At 45.6% G+C, this 17,224-nt stretch overlaps 1 protein-coding gene across 1 annotated transcript in view; it reads right to left on the bottom strand.

Moving 5' to 3' along the window:
• The window catches only part of LOC126214986 (protein artichoke-like), a 339,045-nt gene that overhangs the window by 50,651 nt on the left and 271,170 nt on the right, over positions 1-17,224 (bottom strand). The gene's annotated exons all lie outside the window — the stretch shown is intronic.

Raw genomic sequence — 17,224 nt, 5'->3', positions numbered from 1 at the left:
ACTGTACATGACATTCAAAGTCACCGCCAATTCCTGGTGCACAGAAATATGTTACGGGTGCAATCGATGTTGATGTAGCATTCTCAACACCGACGTTTTTGAGATTTCCGATTCTTGCGCAATTTGTCTGCTACTGATGTGCAGATTAGCCACGACAGCAGCTAAAACACCCACTTGGGCATCATCATTTGTTGCAGGTCATGGTTGATGTTTCACTTGTGGCTGAACACTTCCTGTTTCCTTAAATAACATAACTATCCCGCAAACGGTCTGGACACTTGGATGATGTCATCCAGGATACCAAGCAGCATACATAGCACACGCCCATTGGGCGAAGCAAATACTGTCTGCACTGGTGGAATGTTACGTGATACCATGTACTTATATGTTTGTGACTATTACAGTGCCATCTATCACAAAGCGAAAAAAGTGGTCCAACTAAAACATTCATATTTCTTACTACACAATTATGTAATAAAAAAATGGGGGTTCCTATTTTAAAAAAAGCACAGTTGATATCCGTTTGACCTATGGCAGAGCCATCTAGTGGGCCAACCATAGCGTCATCTGGTTTCCCCCTTCAAGACAGACGAGTTTCGTTCTTTGTAGTTCTTTCGTTTGATGCTTATTTCATGAGATATTTGGCTTGGTCACTATCAATGGACCACCCTGTATATCACTCCTTTATTCTGCCTTATGTCAACTTCTGAAGGCAGTTCGCCAGTGACGATGTCTGTGGTGTGTGTACTGAAGACCTTCGGTACACACCAGATTATTTGACTTGTCGCTCTAACGAAGTAGGCGAGTGCCAGCAATATGTCTCGTGGTCTTATCGTGGCGTGTTTATCTTCTGCTGACAATAGAAATGCCACTTGCACGCTTAGAATAGCAGATTGACGGTGACCAACTTTAAACAGAACTTGATTAATTTTCACACACATTTATTAAAATAATAAAAAGCATAGACATTACATAACTTGATTCTGGATGCTGTTTACAACTGACAATCTGAAGTTCCTTTTGCCTTGGTACGTTAATCTTATTCTCACATATATCTGATACTTGACAAAGTGTCTATACATTTATCTTGATGGCTATGTACAGGAATATGATAATCTTATTAGGTGCAGACTGAAACTTGACTATAGACTGGTACAGACTAATGCAGACTGGTACAGAGAAATGCAGACTAATGCAGACTGATTAATGGGAGCTCTGTACACTCATTATAATACCTCACACAATCAGGTATCACTGTGCGAGTGTGATCCACGAGGAGAAAAGTTTCTACATTAGCAGCAATCTCATTGGCTGCGTTACATATTAATACGCGGATCGGTGGAAGCATAATTTGGTCCGTCTCTAAGGCAGCGCCATCTCGTAGTGAGGAGACGGACGAGAGCTGCGCCTGCGCTGCTGTGCTTAGCGGGGCGCGCTCTAGTGGGAAAGTTGTGTACGCACTGACTAGGTGGAACTATGTACACAACACAAACAGTCAAAATATACACACAATCAGCATCACGCATCACCAAAGTGACACACAGTACTCTCTGCCTAATTTTACCTGCCTGCTTATTACAGATCAAAATGACTGAAACTGAACAGTTCAATTAATACCTTTGCTTCTTGGGGGAACCCACTCAATTACATTGCATCCTACATCCACACCTACATGGATACTCTGCAAATCACATTTAAGTGCCCGGCAGAGGGTTCACCGAACCACCTTCACAATTCTCTATTGTTCCAATCTTGCATAGCACGCGGACTGAATGAACACCTATATCTTTCCTTATGAACTCTGATTTCCCTTATTTTATTGTGGTGATCATTCCTCCCTATGCAGGTCGGTGTCACAAAATATTTTCGCATTCGGAGGAGAAAGCTGGTGATTGAAATTTCTGAGAAGATTCCATTGCAACGAAGAACACCTTTCTTTTAATGATGTCCAGCCAAAATCCTGTATCGTGTGTGTGTGTGTGTGTGTGTGTGTGTGTGTGTGTGTGTGTGTGTGTGCGTTGGGGTTTATGGGCGCTCAACATCGAGGTCATCAGCGCCCTGACACACATTAAAAGGAACGAATGTGGAGAGACCTAATAAAACTGAAAAACACACTCAAAGAAAGCAGGAAAAGAGGGAAAATACTACATAAGAAAGTAAAACCTAAGGAAAGGGAAAACATAGCAACAAGAATGCCACAGGAAATTGTCATTGGCTAGCCATTTACGTAAAATATGGGCGAACTTGTCACACAGTAAACAAGTTAAAATCCCCTCCCTAAAAGCTTTGTAAAAACATTTGACACTGCACAGAACTTTAAAACTTTAACCACATTCGTCCGAGTGTTGCCTCAAAGAGTTGGCAGGTCCGCTGGCAAGTCAGCCGCGGCCCGCTGGTCAGAAAATAAAACACAATCCAATAAAACGTGGCGCAGAGTGACCTGGACGCCGCAACCACCACACATTGGAGGGTCCTCTCGTTGGAGCAGGAAGCCGTGCGTCATAGGGCTGTGGCCTATTCGAAGCCGAGTGAGGAGAACCTCGTCCCGTCGACGGGGCTGAAAGGAAGTACACCACACACGCGTTGTGGGCTTGACTAGACGGGGCTTATTGTCAGTCACTTCCAGCCACTCGTCCTCCCACCGACACATGACTCGGGAGCTCAACAGCGAGGTGAGTGCGTGCAAGGGGATAGCACACCGAGATACTTGTGGGGCGAGACACGCCCCCTTGGCTGCAAGATCTGCCCTTTCGTTCCAAGCAATGCCGACATGCCCCGGAACCCAGCAGAAAGCTACAACCTTCCCCGAGGCGCTGTAGTCGGAGGAGGGCATCCTGGATGGTGTGGACTACTTTCTCTGCCGGATACAAACGTTGCAATGAGTGAGGGGCACTTAGTGAATCGGAACAGACAAAAAATTTAGAACAGGAAGAATGTCTCATCTGCTCCAGTGCCCGCAACATCGCAGACAATTCTGCATCAAAGACAGTAAAAGTCTTAGGCAGTCGGACCTTGAGAACACGATCCGGAAAAACAACAGAGCAGCCAACGGAATCGCCTTGTTTCGACCCATCCGTAAAAACAGCTACATAGTCGTGGTGCTCAGATAAAATGGTACAAAATGCTGCCTTAAAAACGGTGGCAGGAGTGCAATCTCTCTCGTACTGCAGTAAATCTAAAATCACTCCGGGCCTCTTCAGTAACCAGGGTGGCAGGCGAAACCCAGGATTTGGGGTTGTACAGACTCCACACCGAGGGAGTCTAACACACGTTGCACACGGATCCCAAACGGTAACGTAGCCCGGGGACGGCGGGAAAAAAGGCGGTCCAGAGGTGGATGGGCAACAAGATGGTGAGCAGGCGAGGTGGGAGCTGCAAGAAACTTACAAGCCTGGCGCACCAGCAGGAGCTGCCGCCGGATGGTAAGTGGCGGTTCGCCAGCCTCAGCACAGAGGCTGGGTACGGGACTGGTCCGATAAGCACCCGTGGCCAGTCGAATCCCAGCATGGTGAACAGCGTCAAGGATCCGCAAATAAGACGGCCTCGCTGACCCATATACTGTGCACCCATAGTCCAGCCGTGAGCACACAAAAGCTTGATAAAACTGAAGGAGACGCGCCCTGTCCGCTCCCCAAGACCTGTGGCTTTCAAGTCACGTAGGTGTGGCAACCATGACAACCTGGAGTCAAAAATTAGGCCCAGAAACCGCACTGTGTCTCGAAAATGTAGGACAATATCCCCCATATGCAAGGCTGGCAAAGTAAAAAGACGATGAGAACGATTAAAATGAACACAAACACACTTATCGGCAGAAAACCTAAAACCCGTCTTTGCAGCCCACTCCTCTAACCGCCGCACTGTTAGCTGCAATTGACGGCTCGCGGTTGCAACACTAGAGGAGGAACAGAAAACAGCAAAGTCGTCCACAAACAAGGAGCACTGTACTGGACTCCTCACTGTAGACGTTATACTGTTTATGGCTATGGCAAAGAGGGTAATGCTTAAAACACTGCCCTGGGGGACACCGTTCTCTTGCTCAAAGCGATCAGACAGTGTGTTACCAACACGGGTCCGAAAAAACCGCTGAGACAGGAAAGACCGAATGAAAATGGGGAGGCGGCCACGAAAGCCCCATTGATGCAGTTGTGCAAGAATACAGTGTCTCCAAGTAGTATCATATGCCTTACTGATATCAAAGAAGATACCAATACAGTGATGTCGACGGAGGAAAGCCTGCTGAATAGCCGCCTCGAGGAGGGTCAGATTGTCGACTGTGGACCGAAATTTTCGGAATCCACACTGAAAGCGGCTAAGGAGCTGTCTGGTCTCTAGCAGCCAGACCAGACGACGGTTAACCATCCGTTCCAGGGTCTTTCCGACACAGCTTGTCAAGGCGATACTACGATAACTACTGGGACATGTGTGCTCCTTTCCTGGTTTGAGGAGAGGTATGAGGATTGCCTCCCTCCACGAGGTGGTGGCAGATGTCGAAGCATGGAGTACCGGATGCGGTTGTAACCTGGTGCAGTGTCAGAAGTCTCAGTAAGAGCCGAGTCAAGTTCCCACATGGAGAAAGGGGAGTTGTAGGCCTCAGAACTGTTCGACCGAAAGTCCAAGTCCGCTCTTTCGGCAGTCGCACGGTAGCGACAAAATGCTGGATCCTGGGTTGCAGTGGCAGTACTTTGTGCAAAATGCTCTGCCAGCGTCTGAGCAATGGCTCTGGGTGTTGTTTGGAGGCATCCCTGGTTCAGGACTGCAGCTAATGGTAAACGGCTGCGTTTACCGGAAATCCTCCGGATGGCTTCCCATACCTTCGTGGAACAAGTGGAACGGTTGATGGAGTCCAGAAACTCCTGCCATGACCTTTTCTTGCTCTCTTTAATGACACGGCGTGCCCTGGCTCTCGCGATACGAAAGGCGGTAAGATTGACTGCTGTTGGGCGGCATTTAAATTGGCGAAGAGCCGCACGCCTGTCCCGGATGGCCGAACGGCACTCTTCTGTCCACCAAGGCACAAGGCGCCGCTTAAGAGTGACAGAAGACTGTGGTATGGACAGGTCAGCAGCATGGTGGACCACAAGCGTGATGTGATCCACCCATTCCTGTACGCTGTTGTGGCGGTCAAAGACAGCCAACCGAGTGAACAGTGGCCAGTTAGCCCTGCCAATCATCCACGATGGTGGCCGCTGCTCCAGCAATACACCATCCAGGAGATGAAGGCGGATAGGGAAGTGATCGCTGGAATGTAGGTCGTCAATGACCTCCTGGTGAATGGAGTCAGTGAGGGTTGGAGAGCAGAAAGATAGGTCAATGGCTGAGAATGACCCTGTAGCACTAGAGAAATGAGTCGGAGTACCTGTGTTGAGGATGCACAACACTTGAGATGTTAGGAGGCTCTCCAAAATTCGACCTCGAGCGCAAAGAGAAGTGGAGCCCCACAGGACATGATGGGCATTGAAGTCTCCCAGGAGGAGAAATGGGCAGGGGAGTTGGTCGATAAGGTCTGTGAGAGCCTCTAAGTTCACTGCATCCAGAGTGGGTAAATAAAGGGAGCAAACGGTAAGCCTCCGACCGGAATAAATTTCAACAGCAACTGCTTGCAGGTCAGTATCCAGGGGGAGAGCAGAGGAGTGGTGGTCATTATTGACAAACACAGCGACCCCGCCTTTGGCCCTGTCTCCAGTCAGGTCATCTTTGCAATATGACGTATAGCCCCTTAGTACAGGAGCATCAGATGGTTTGAAATGCGTTTCCTGTAAACACAAGCACAGGGGGCGTTGCCGTGCTAGGAGGTTCAGTTCCTCCACATGTGCCCGGAATCCATTCATGTTCCACTGTATAATGGGAGCCATCTATCAGGGTGGGAGTACCTTCATTCTCACTTTCTGTCGGGGAGGAGAGCCCACAACAGGTGGAGGCTCAGTTTTGGGGCGAGATGATTGCCCCAGTCTGACATCAACCTCCATCGCCTCAGAAGAGGAGTCGAGAGAGACGTCAGAGAGAATGACATCCACATCAGCAGACTGTAGAACTTCAGTCTCCTTTAGCGGGCGAGTCTTCACCTTTGGCTTGGGCTTCGATTTTCTGGCCTGAGGTGGCATTGGAGCCAAAACCTCAGAAGCAGTAGGGGGTGTAGCAGCGCTGGGCATTGCACAAGACGGGACCTGGGAAGGGGCAGGAGGTTCCATAACGTCAGCTACCACGGCCTGGTCAGAAGGCCGGGGAGGAGCAGCAGGCTTCACAGGAACAGCAGCAGCACACGTACATTGACAAATGCAGGTGCTAGTGCTGACAGTAGCAACCTCCGTTTGTGTAGCGGCATCAGTCTTCAAGACTGGCTGTTTCAGAACGGAAGAAAAGGAAGCAGCGAACATGGGCGGCTGCAGGGATTTGTAAATTTTCTTTGCCTCACCGTACGGGATGCGTTTGGTGGTTTTAAGTTCCTGGATCTTCCGTTCCTCAAGGAAAACTCTACATTCCCTACTCCACACAGGGTGATCCCCAGAGCAGTTGACACACTTGGGAGGAGAGGGGCAACCAACTCCCTCATGGGCGGCTTTACCACATTTCCCGCAAGTGGCGTCCCCTTTACAGCCGAGAGTAGTGTGTCCAAAGTGTTGGCATTTAAAACACCGCATGGGGTTCGGGTAATAAGGCCGTACACTGAGACGTAGGAAACCTGCCTTCACATGCTCGGGCAATTTGGTGCTGTTAAACGTAAGGATAAACGAGTCAGATTTCATGAGAGCACCATCCACCCGTTTCATAACGTGTTGCACGTCGACAATTCCTCCCCGGGACCATTCAGCCTTCAGTTCGTCTTGGGAAATGTCAACGAGATCTCTGCAAGTCACAACACCCTTGCTGTAGTTCAAGGTGTTGTGAAATTCAGTCTCAATTGCAAACTCCCCAAGAAATTGTGCCTTCTGAAGGTTCTGGACTTGCTGGAAGCTAGATGTTCCAACCAACAAGGTGCCATTTCGCAAGCGCTTTACAGATTTTAATGTGCCAGCAATACCTTCTGTATATAAAATGGCGAAACTTTTTCAAAACTCCCATCTTTTCTTCTAATTATGAGAAACACATTCTGTGAAGCAGCATGCGTTCTGTTACTATTACCTGAATCAGGAGGACTGGCTACACGAGCCCTCTTGTGAGATTGGGTGTTAGAACCTACCAGCGGCCCACCCTTTCCGCTGGGAGGAGAAGAAGAAAAGTTCGAGGGTTCCATCTCGGTCCCACGAGCAGCTAGGGAACTAGAAGTCCACCTAGACAGAGCCCCGCGTGCCTAGGTAAGCCTTATACAACTGAGGTGTGGCAGGTTCCCCAGAGGTTGCCCGCTAACGACTGTTCCACCTCAACAGCCACGCATCTCATCGGCGCGCAGCACACCTTGAGATTGAGGTTTTTTTTATAGAGGTTTATTCCATCCTCGCGATCCGGGCGGTCAAGCCAAGATCCCCATTCCCTGAGACACACAACGTTCCACCGCCGCGCCGCACGGTGGTCGCTGAAGTATGCTCAGAGCTTACGGTGACAGGGGACTGACTGGCGGCGCTTACCAGTCCCCAGCTCAGGCACCCCGGCGTCGCCAAGCCCGTACCCAGCAAATGAATGCTGAGCCCCTGGGGGCAAAATCCTGTATCATTTCTGTGAAACTCTCTTCCATATTTTGCGATGATACAAAACGTGCTGCCTTTCTTTGAACTTTTTTGGTGTGCTCCATCAGTCCTATCTGGTAATGATCCCACACCGCACAGCAGTATTCTAAAAGAGGACAGACAAGCGTAGTGAAGGCAGCCTTAGTAGGTCTGTTACATTTTCTAAGTGTCCTGCCAATAAAACGCAGTCTTTGCTTAGCCTTCCCCACAACATTTTCTATGTGTTCCTTCCAATTTAAGTTGTTCGTAATTGTAATACCTAGGTATTTAGTTGAATTTACGACTTTTCAACCAGACAGATTTATCGTGTAACCGAAGTTTAACGAGTTCCTTTTAACACTCATGTGGATGACCTCACACTTTTTGCTTTTTAGGGTCAACTGCCACTTTTCACACAATTCAGATATATTTTCTAAATCATTTTGCGGTTTGTTTTGATCTTCTGATGACTTTATTAGTCAATAAATGACAGCATCATCTGCAACCAACCTAAGACGGCTGCTCAGATTGTCTCCCAAATCATTTATATAGATAAGGAACAGCAAAGGGCCTATAACACTGCCTTGGGGAATGCCAGAAATCACTTCTGTTTTACTCGATAACTTTCCGTCAATTAAAATGAACTGTGACCTCTCTGACAGGAAATCACATAACTGAGATGATATTTCATAAGCACGCAATTTCACTGTGAGCCGCTTGTGTTGCACCATGTCAAAAGCCTTCCGGAAATCCAAAAATACGGAATCGATCTGAAATCTCTTGTCAATAGCACTCAGCACTTCATGTGAATAAAGAGCTAGTTGTTTCACAGGAACAATGTTTTCTAAACCCATGTTGACTATGTGTCAATAGACCATTTTCTTCAAGGTAATTCATAATGTTCAAACACAATGTATGCTCCAAAATCCTGCTGCATATCGACGTTAATGATATAGGTCTGTAATTTAGTGGGTTACTCCTAGTACCTTTCTTGAATATTGGTGTGATCTGTGCAACTTTCCAGTCTTTGGGTATGGATCCTTTGTTGAGCGAAGGGTTGTATATGATTGTTAAGTATGGAGCTAATGCATCAGCATACTCCAAAAGGAACCTAATTGGTATATAGTCTGGACCAGAAGACTTGCTTTTATTACGTGATTTAAGTTGCTTCACTACTCCGAGGATATTTACTTCTACGTTACTCATGCTGGCAGCTATTCTCGATTCAAATTCTGGAATATTTACTTCATCCTCTTTGTGAAGGCATTTCGGAAGACTGTGTTTAGTAACTCTGCTTTGGCAGCACTGTCTTCGATGGTATCTCCATTGCTATCATGCAGAGAAGGCAGTGATTGTTTCTTGCTGCTAACATACTTCACATACGACACGAGTCTCTTTGGATTTTCTGCCAGGTTTCAAGACAAATTTAGCTGTGGAAACTGTTATAAGTATCTCACATTGCAGTCCACGCTAAATTTCGAGCTTCTGTAAAAAATCGCCAATCTTGGGGATTTTGCGTCTGTTTAAATTTGGCATGTTTGTTTCGTTGTTTCTGCAACAGTGTTCTAACCCGTTTTGTGTACCAAGGAGGATCAGCTCCGGCGTTTGTTAATTTATTTGGTATAAATCTCTCAATTACTGCCGATACTATTTCTTTGAATTTAAGCCACATCTGGTCTACACTTGTATTATTAATTTGGAATGAGTGGAAATTGTCTCTCAGGAAGGTGTCAAGTGAATTTTCTATCTGCTTTTTTGAATAGGTATATTTTTCACTTATTTTTCAAGGATTTGGGGATTACAATATTCAATCTTGTTACAACAACCCTGTGTTCACTAATCCCTGAATCGGTTTTGATGCTCATTATTAACTCAGGATTATTTGTTGCTAAGAGGTCAAGTGTGTTTTCACAACTGTTTACTATTCCCATGGGCTCATGAACTAACTGCTCAAAATAATTTTCAGAGAATGCATTTAGCACAATTTCGGATGATATTTTATGTGTACCTCTGGAATTGAACATGTATTTTCACCAACATATCGAGGGTAAATTAAAAGTCACCACCAACTATTATCGTATGAGTCTGGTACGTGTTTGAAATCAAACTCAAGTTTTCTTTGAACTTTTCAGCAACTGTATCATCTGAATTGGGAGGTCGGTAAAAGGATCCAATTATTATTTGATTCTGGTTGCCAACAATGATCTCTGCCCATATTAACTCACAAGAAGTATCTACTTCAATTTCACGACAAGTTAAACTACTTCTGACAGCAACAAACACGCCACCGCCAACCGTGTTTAGCCTATCCTTTCGGAACACCGTTAGGTTCTTCACAAAAATTTCGGCTGGGCTTACCTCCGGCTGTAGCCAGCTTTCAGTGCCTATAACGATTTGAGCATCAGTGCTTTCTATTAGCGCTTGGAGCTCTGGTACTTTCCCAACACAGCTACGACAATTTACAACTGTTATACTGATGGTTCCTGTATCTATGTTCTTCCTGTGTTGAGCCTGCAGCCTTTGTGACTGAAGCCTTTGTGACTGAAGCCCTTCTTGTGTTTTCCCGAGACCCTCTAACCTAAAAAACCGCCCAGTCCACGCCACGCAGCCCCTGCTACCCGTGTAGCCGCCTCCTGTGTATAGTGGACACCTGACCTATTGAACAGAACCTGAAAGCCAACCACCCTTTGGCGCAAGTCGAGGAATCTGCATCTTACACGGTCTCAGAACCGTCTGAGCCTCCGATTCAGACCCTCCACTCGGCTCTGTACCAGAGGTCCGCAATCGGTCCCGTCGACTGTGCTGCAAATGGTCAGCTCTGCTTTCATCTTGCAAGGAAGACTAGCAGCATTTACCACCTCTGTCAGCCACTCGAAACCAGAGAGAATCTCTTCTGATCCAAAGTGACACACATCACAGGTACCGACGTGAGCCACCACCTGCAGTTGGCTGCACCCAGTGCTCTTCACGGCATTCAGGAGGCCCCTTTCCACATCTGGAATGACTCCACACGGTATGCACACGGAGTGCACATTGGTTTTCTTACCCTTCTTGTCAGCCAAGTCCCTAAGGGGCTCCATAATGCACCTAACGTTGGAGCTCCCAACTACCGATAGTCCCACCCTGTGTGACTGCCCGGATCTTGCATGCCGAGTGGTTTCCTCTGAAACGGGACAGGCGACAGTGTCCGGCTCGGCGACAGTGTCAGCCACAGACAGCACCTGGAACCTGTTTGTCAGACAAACCGGGGAGGCCTTCACCACCTGCTTCACCCTGGGGCGGCCTCCCACTCGACCACAGATGAGGGGTCAGCCTCAGTGCGAGCAGTAACCGGGTTGGCCACCGGTGAGGACCGATCGGAGGACTCTGACGTTCTGGACGTCCGTCGGATCCCCACGGCCGGCCCGCAACAGTGGTGACCGTGCACTGCAGCCTCGAGCTGTGTAACCGAAGCCATCACAGCCTGTAGCTGAGAGCGAAGGGTCACTGACTCGGCTCGCATCTGCTCACAACAATCGCAGTCCCTGTCCGTACTAAAGACCGTGAAAAACTAAACTGTGCAGATAAACAGACTATCGGCACGTGCTGCCCGACTCTACTGTAGACCCTGATGAAAACGCAGGAACTGTGTCTAGTAATATGCATATATTCAAAACCCTAACTACCAAAGCACTCGGGTGAAACTAAATAATTCGCCCCTGATTGGGAACTTGTAATATGTCACAAAATTGGTTTACTTTCCAACACAAATGAAAACACGAGAACAGTGGCTATTAGATATTAAATTTACACGCAGAAACTCAAGAAACTAAACTATTAAAGCACACAGATGATATAATAAAATTCGCTCCTGGTTAGGAACACGTAAATGTCACAAAAGCGGTTACTTCCCTGTTGCTGCGTCTGTCTCGGTCGGCTACTACTGATACCTCTGGATTCCATCACTCCACTGACTGTGAAGGCTGACGTTGTTATAACTTTGAACTGAATGGTATGAATCTTTGGTAAGCTCTCATGGGTGATCAGTTTCACAATATGATCCCCAGTTATTATTACTAAATTGTATTTATTACAGGTTTTTGTATCACTGTGCTATCTTTCTTTGTGATTACTGACTCTCTCGTGTTTCTAAATTGTATGTAAATAGGGTGATTCAGGAAGAAAGGTACACGTGTACAGGATGACAATATTGGCCATTCCAAATAGAAAACTACAAATGAACATATGACCTTTTCTTAACCGTGTCTGAGATACAAGTGTTTGAAACTCACAGGCGTCAGCCGCATGTCCTTCATCAGCATTCACGCACAACCAAATACTACCAAAGTGTCATTAGGCTACATAATGTTGTCTTCAGTGACCTTGACAGTGCTCCACACATTCTGTATGGCCAGTGACACAGTACCTCACTGAAATGTATCCCGGGCAGTGGGTCAGTCACAGTGGAGTTTCTCGTCAGATTAATGTTTGTGAGGTTGGCTTAAGGGCGAAGTCTACAGACACAGAGCGGGCACAAAGCAGAACTTCTTGCTCATATTTTACATGCGTGTGCTCAAGTAAGGGGCCACACGAATGAACTCGGCAACACGGCATCTGTCTACAAGAGCAGCAAAATATTTGCAGTTGAGAGAGGACATTTTGAAAATATTTTGTGATGAAGTATACAAAATTGAAGAAAACATTAGATCACAATGTTGCATTTACTATCACCCTGTATTTGTCTGTTCCTAACTGTTTGCATTAGTTTCCTTGCAAACTCTTAAGAACAGGAGAACAGGAAATATATTCATACGACACTGTGTTCAGAGAAAAAACACACACACACACACACACACACACACACACACACAAAGGGTGTTCACCTTAAGAGCCATCAGGCTCATTTTATCTGACATTTCAGCAAGTATTTGTAATTCTGTTTTTGCTATGTGTAGCTGGAGTAAGCCCAGACAAATACTGATCATTATGTCTTTCAGGCAACACCCAGTTTCGAAGGAAAGAGTCTGTTTATTTCCTGCCACAAACAAAATTATTTTCAAAGTGGCATTTACATAGCCATTTGACAGAGTGGTCCAACTTATTCTTGTGCAATGTTCACGTTTTAATAGGGCCAGTAAATCACGAAGAATAACCAGTACTCCAGCCAGTGACAGTATTGCCCCACGCTGACTACTACCGGCTTGCAGCAGTACTGCTCAGTTGCTGCTGGAGTACCAGTTAGTCCTCTTGTTTTAGTGTCCTTGTTAATACATATATCGGGTGATCAAAAAGTCAGTATAAACTTGAAAACTGAATAAATCACAGAATAATGTAGATAGAGAGGTCCAAATTGGCAGACATTCCTGGAATGACATGGGGTTTTATTAGAACCAAAAAAATACAAAAGTTCAAAAAATGTCCGACAGATGGTGCTTCATCTGATCAGAATAGCAATAATTAGCGTAACAAAGTAAGACAAAGCAAAGATGATGTTCTTTACAGGAAATGCTCAATATGTCCACCATTATTCCTCAACAATAGCTGTAGTCGAGGAATAATGTTGTGAACAGCACTGTAAAGCATGTCCGGAGTTATGGTGAGGCATTGGTGTCGGATGTTGTATTTCAGCATCCCTAGAGATGTCGGTCAATCACGATACACTTGCTACTTCAGGTAACCCCAAAGCCAATAATTGCACGGACTGAGGTCTGGGGACCTGGGAGGCCAAGCACGACGAAAGTGGCGGCTGAGCACACGATCATCACCAAACGACGCGCGCAAGAGATTTTTCACGCGTCTAGCAATATGGGGTTGAGCGCCATCCTGCATAAACGTCATACGTTCCAGCAGGTATTTACCAGCCAGACTGAGGATGATGCGATTCTGTAACATATTGGCGTACCTCTCACCCATCACGGTAGCAGTTACAAAACCAGAACCATGCATTTCCTTGAAGAAAAAAGGCCCAATAATGGTAAGTGTGGTAAATCCAACCTATACCGTGACTTTCTCATCGTACAATGGAGTTTCCACAACAGTTATAGGATTTTCTGTAGCCCAAATTCTGCAGTTGTGGGCGTTGACAGACCCTCAGAGTGTGAAATGAGCTTCGTCGGTCCACAACACGTTACTCAACCAATCGTCATCTTCCGCCATCTTTTAAAATGCCCACACCGCAAATGCCCTCCGCTTCACTATATCACCAGGTAACAATTCATGATGCCAATGGATTTTGTACAGATAGCATCACAGGGTATGCCTCAGTGCCAACCAAACAGTAGTGTATGGAATGCCGGTGCGACGTGCGGTTGCACGAGCGCTGACTTCTCCGTGCACAGACGAACCTGCAACAGTTTCCATTTCTTCTTGAACTGTCTCAGCAGCATTACACCTTGTGCTCAGTCGGCCACTACGGGGTCTATCGTCTAAACAACCCGTGGCTTCGAACTTCGAAATCATTCTCGCCACAGCTGCATTTGTCAATGGACCTTTAACCATTCAAATCCCCTTCCTATGGCGATAGGATCGTAACGCTGAACTAGCACATTCCCCATTCTGATAATACAGCTTCACTAAAAGTGACTTTTCAGGTAACGTCAACATGCTGCGACTGCTGGCACGTCTGATTCTGTCTCTCATTACAGCTCCTTTTATACACGATTGTCATCTGCAGTCACTGATGTTTTGCTGTCCAGTGACATCTGTTGGACATTTTGTGAACCTTTTTTTTTTTTTTGTTCTAATAAAACGCAATTCATTCCAAGCATGTGTGTCAATTTTTACCTCTCTATCTACATTATTCCATGGTTTATTAAGTTTTCAAATTTATACTGACTTTTTGATCACCCAGTATATAAAACAAAAATCACACTAGACTACAAGGAGGAATCAAAAATTTTCGGGACTGGTTCTGCCATCTGGAAAGTAGGAGTAGTAGATCTTTGCACGACTAGGTGGCAAGAGTGGCATATCTGATGAGTCAGTGTGCGGAGTGGCATTCAGCTGGTAGGACATGTTGTGCATCCACAGTGATTTCTGTAATACTCTGTGTTTGGTGTGTGGCAATTTTACGATGGATCCACAAACATAACGGCGCGTGTGTATCAAATTCTGTGCGAATCTCGGGAAAAGTACTACAGAGACGTACGGTTATGACACAGAGACAAAGCAACATTCTTCCCAGTGGAAGAGCCCGGGCCCTCCGAGACGCAAAAAGCGAGACAGGTGAAGAGCAAAGTGAAGAGCACGATCCTCGTGTTCTTTGATACTGAGGCAATTGTGCACAAAGAATTCCTTCCACCCAACCAAACAGTGAATTCTGCATACTACTGTGACTTCTGCGACAGCTCTGTAAAAACGTGCGGAGACGATGGCCCAAACTGAGGCATCGAGTGAACTGACTGCCATGTCACGACAATGTGCCCCGTCACACTTCCTTGCTCGCCGGGACCGTTTGGCAAAAAACAATACAGCGGTTGTACCCCACCCACCGTACTCGCCAGATTTGGCACCTTGCGACTTCGTGCTGTTCCAAAAACTGAAAATAAAGTTGAAAGGACACTCTAGAGAGGATCTGAGAAGCGTGACTGGCAGTGATAAACATCCTCAAAGAACAGGACTTCCAGAAAACGTTTGACCAGTGGCACAAGCGCTGGGACCGGTGTGAACGTGCGGATGGGAACTACTTGGAGGGTGACGGTGACCATTAGTCCCAAGGTAAGGTTTTCAACAGATGGCAGTACCAATCCCGAAAATTTGGATATCACCTCACAGTTTAGGAATACTCTATTGACCGAGCACATAAAATTCTGCTTTAAAAAAAATTTTGTTCGTGACAGGAAACGAACTGGTGCTTTCTGTTGACACTGGTTGTCACGTGAAAGATGTGACGGGCAGTATTTGTTTGGGCTGACTCCAGCTATATATTGCAAAAATTAAATTGCAAATGTCTGCCGAAATATCAGAGAAAATGTGCCTCATGTCTTAAGAGCATATCACTACAATGGCAGTGCCTTCACTTCAAACAAGTGAGAGTCATTTAAAAGTTGTGCACCGGATGAGCTCATCCGGTGCACAACTTTTAACCCTTTCACTGCTCCAGACACAAATAAACGCTAATCGTTTCAGTACTCCAGACATATATATACTATTTGTTATAAAAAATACTTACAGTGGTTCCCTGCTACAGTCGTACAGTTATGTACAACGCTGACAAACGGGCCAGTGAGTCGGAGGTAATTGTTGCGCAAGTATGCAGTTTAATTGTTGGAATACTAGAAAATACCTGAACGACTATTGAATGCCGAATTCTCTTTCTGCTGAGTTCATTCGCATCGCTATATTACCTAGTTTGTGTGCGGCCGTTTCCACGTTACCGAATAAAATGACGCGACGTTACTGTCCGTTTACAGACGATGAGCTGCTGGGTATTGTAAACCAAAGTGACGACGAGGACATCATCATGCCCAGTTCAGCTGATTATGGATGGACAGATAATGAAGACGACAAGCTGGCAGATAAATCTGTCACCACAAATATAAAAAAAATATTTGTGAACCAACAAATGTAGAACCAGTAAATGCAGATCCAGATTTTGATGTTATCATCGATTCTTTCTCAGATTCTGAAGAACAGCCTGAGCGTATGCCTGAAAAATCTCCTAAGAGACACAAAATAGTTGATTTTAGATGCAAAGACTCTGATTTGGACCCTAAAGTGTATAATTTCAATAACACAAACAGTGACGAAGTTTACTGTTTCCTTGCTGTAAATTTGCTGATGGCTCAAGTGAGAAGAAATGAAATAAACAGTTATTGGACCAATGATCAGTTACTGTCTACTCCAATGTTTGCCCAAATCATACTGAGAGATAGATATGTTCTGTTACTTAGAATGTTACATTTTGCTGATAACAGTAAGGATCCTGGAGATGACAAAATCTGGAAATTACATCGAATTGTGGATCACGTAAGAAAAGTATTTCCAGGTGCTTTCTATCCTTTTAAAAATTTGTACATTGACGAAAGTTTTGTTCTCTTCAAAGATTATGTCTTCTTCAAGCAGTACATTCCTACCAAATGCCACGGATTTGGTGTAAAAATTTTAGTGTTGTGTGATTGTGAAACCGGTTATATTCTTGACTTTATTATTTATGTGGGTGCAGTGACAGACGTAAAAAAAGAACCTGACTGTGGTGTAAGTGTTGGAGAATACCTGAAGCATTGTTCTCACTTTACTTGAACGTTGCCTTAGTAAAGGTCACACATTATGTATTGACAATTGGAACACTAGCCCAACGTTATTTTCTTATTTGCATGACAGATTGATTAATGCCTGTAGAACTGTGACAACAAACCACAAACACATGCCTGCTTTATCAAAAAAAACTTGGAAAAGGCGAGATCGAGTTTATGTCAACAGATAAATTTCCTGCTCTGAAGTGGCAGGACAAGCGGGAAGTAAGGATGCTTTCAACTCTTCACACAAGCGAAATTACAGCGACTGACAAAATTGACAGAATCACAAATGAACCAAAAACAAAACCAGCTTGCATCGCAAGCTACACTGAAAATATGGGGGCTGTTGACAGGAGCGACATGATGCTA

Source organism: Schistocerca nitens, chromosome 12 (assembly GCF_023898315.1).
Source record: "Schistocerca nitens isolate TAMUIC-IGC-003100 chromosome 12, iqSchNite1.1, whole genome shotgun sequence".
NCBI lineage: Eukaryota > Metazoa > Arthropoda > Insecta > Orthoptera > Acrididae > Schistocerca > Schistocerca nitens.
The sequence above is the reverse complement of the archived record's forward strand: the minus strand, read 5'-3'. Positions and strand labels throughout refer to the sequence as shown.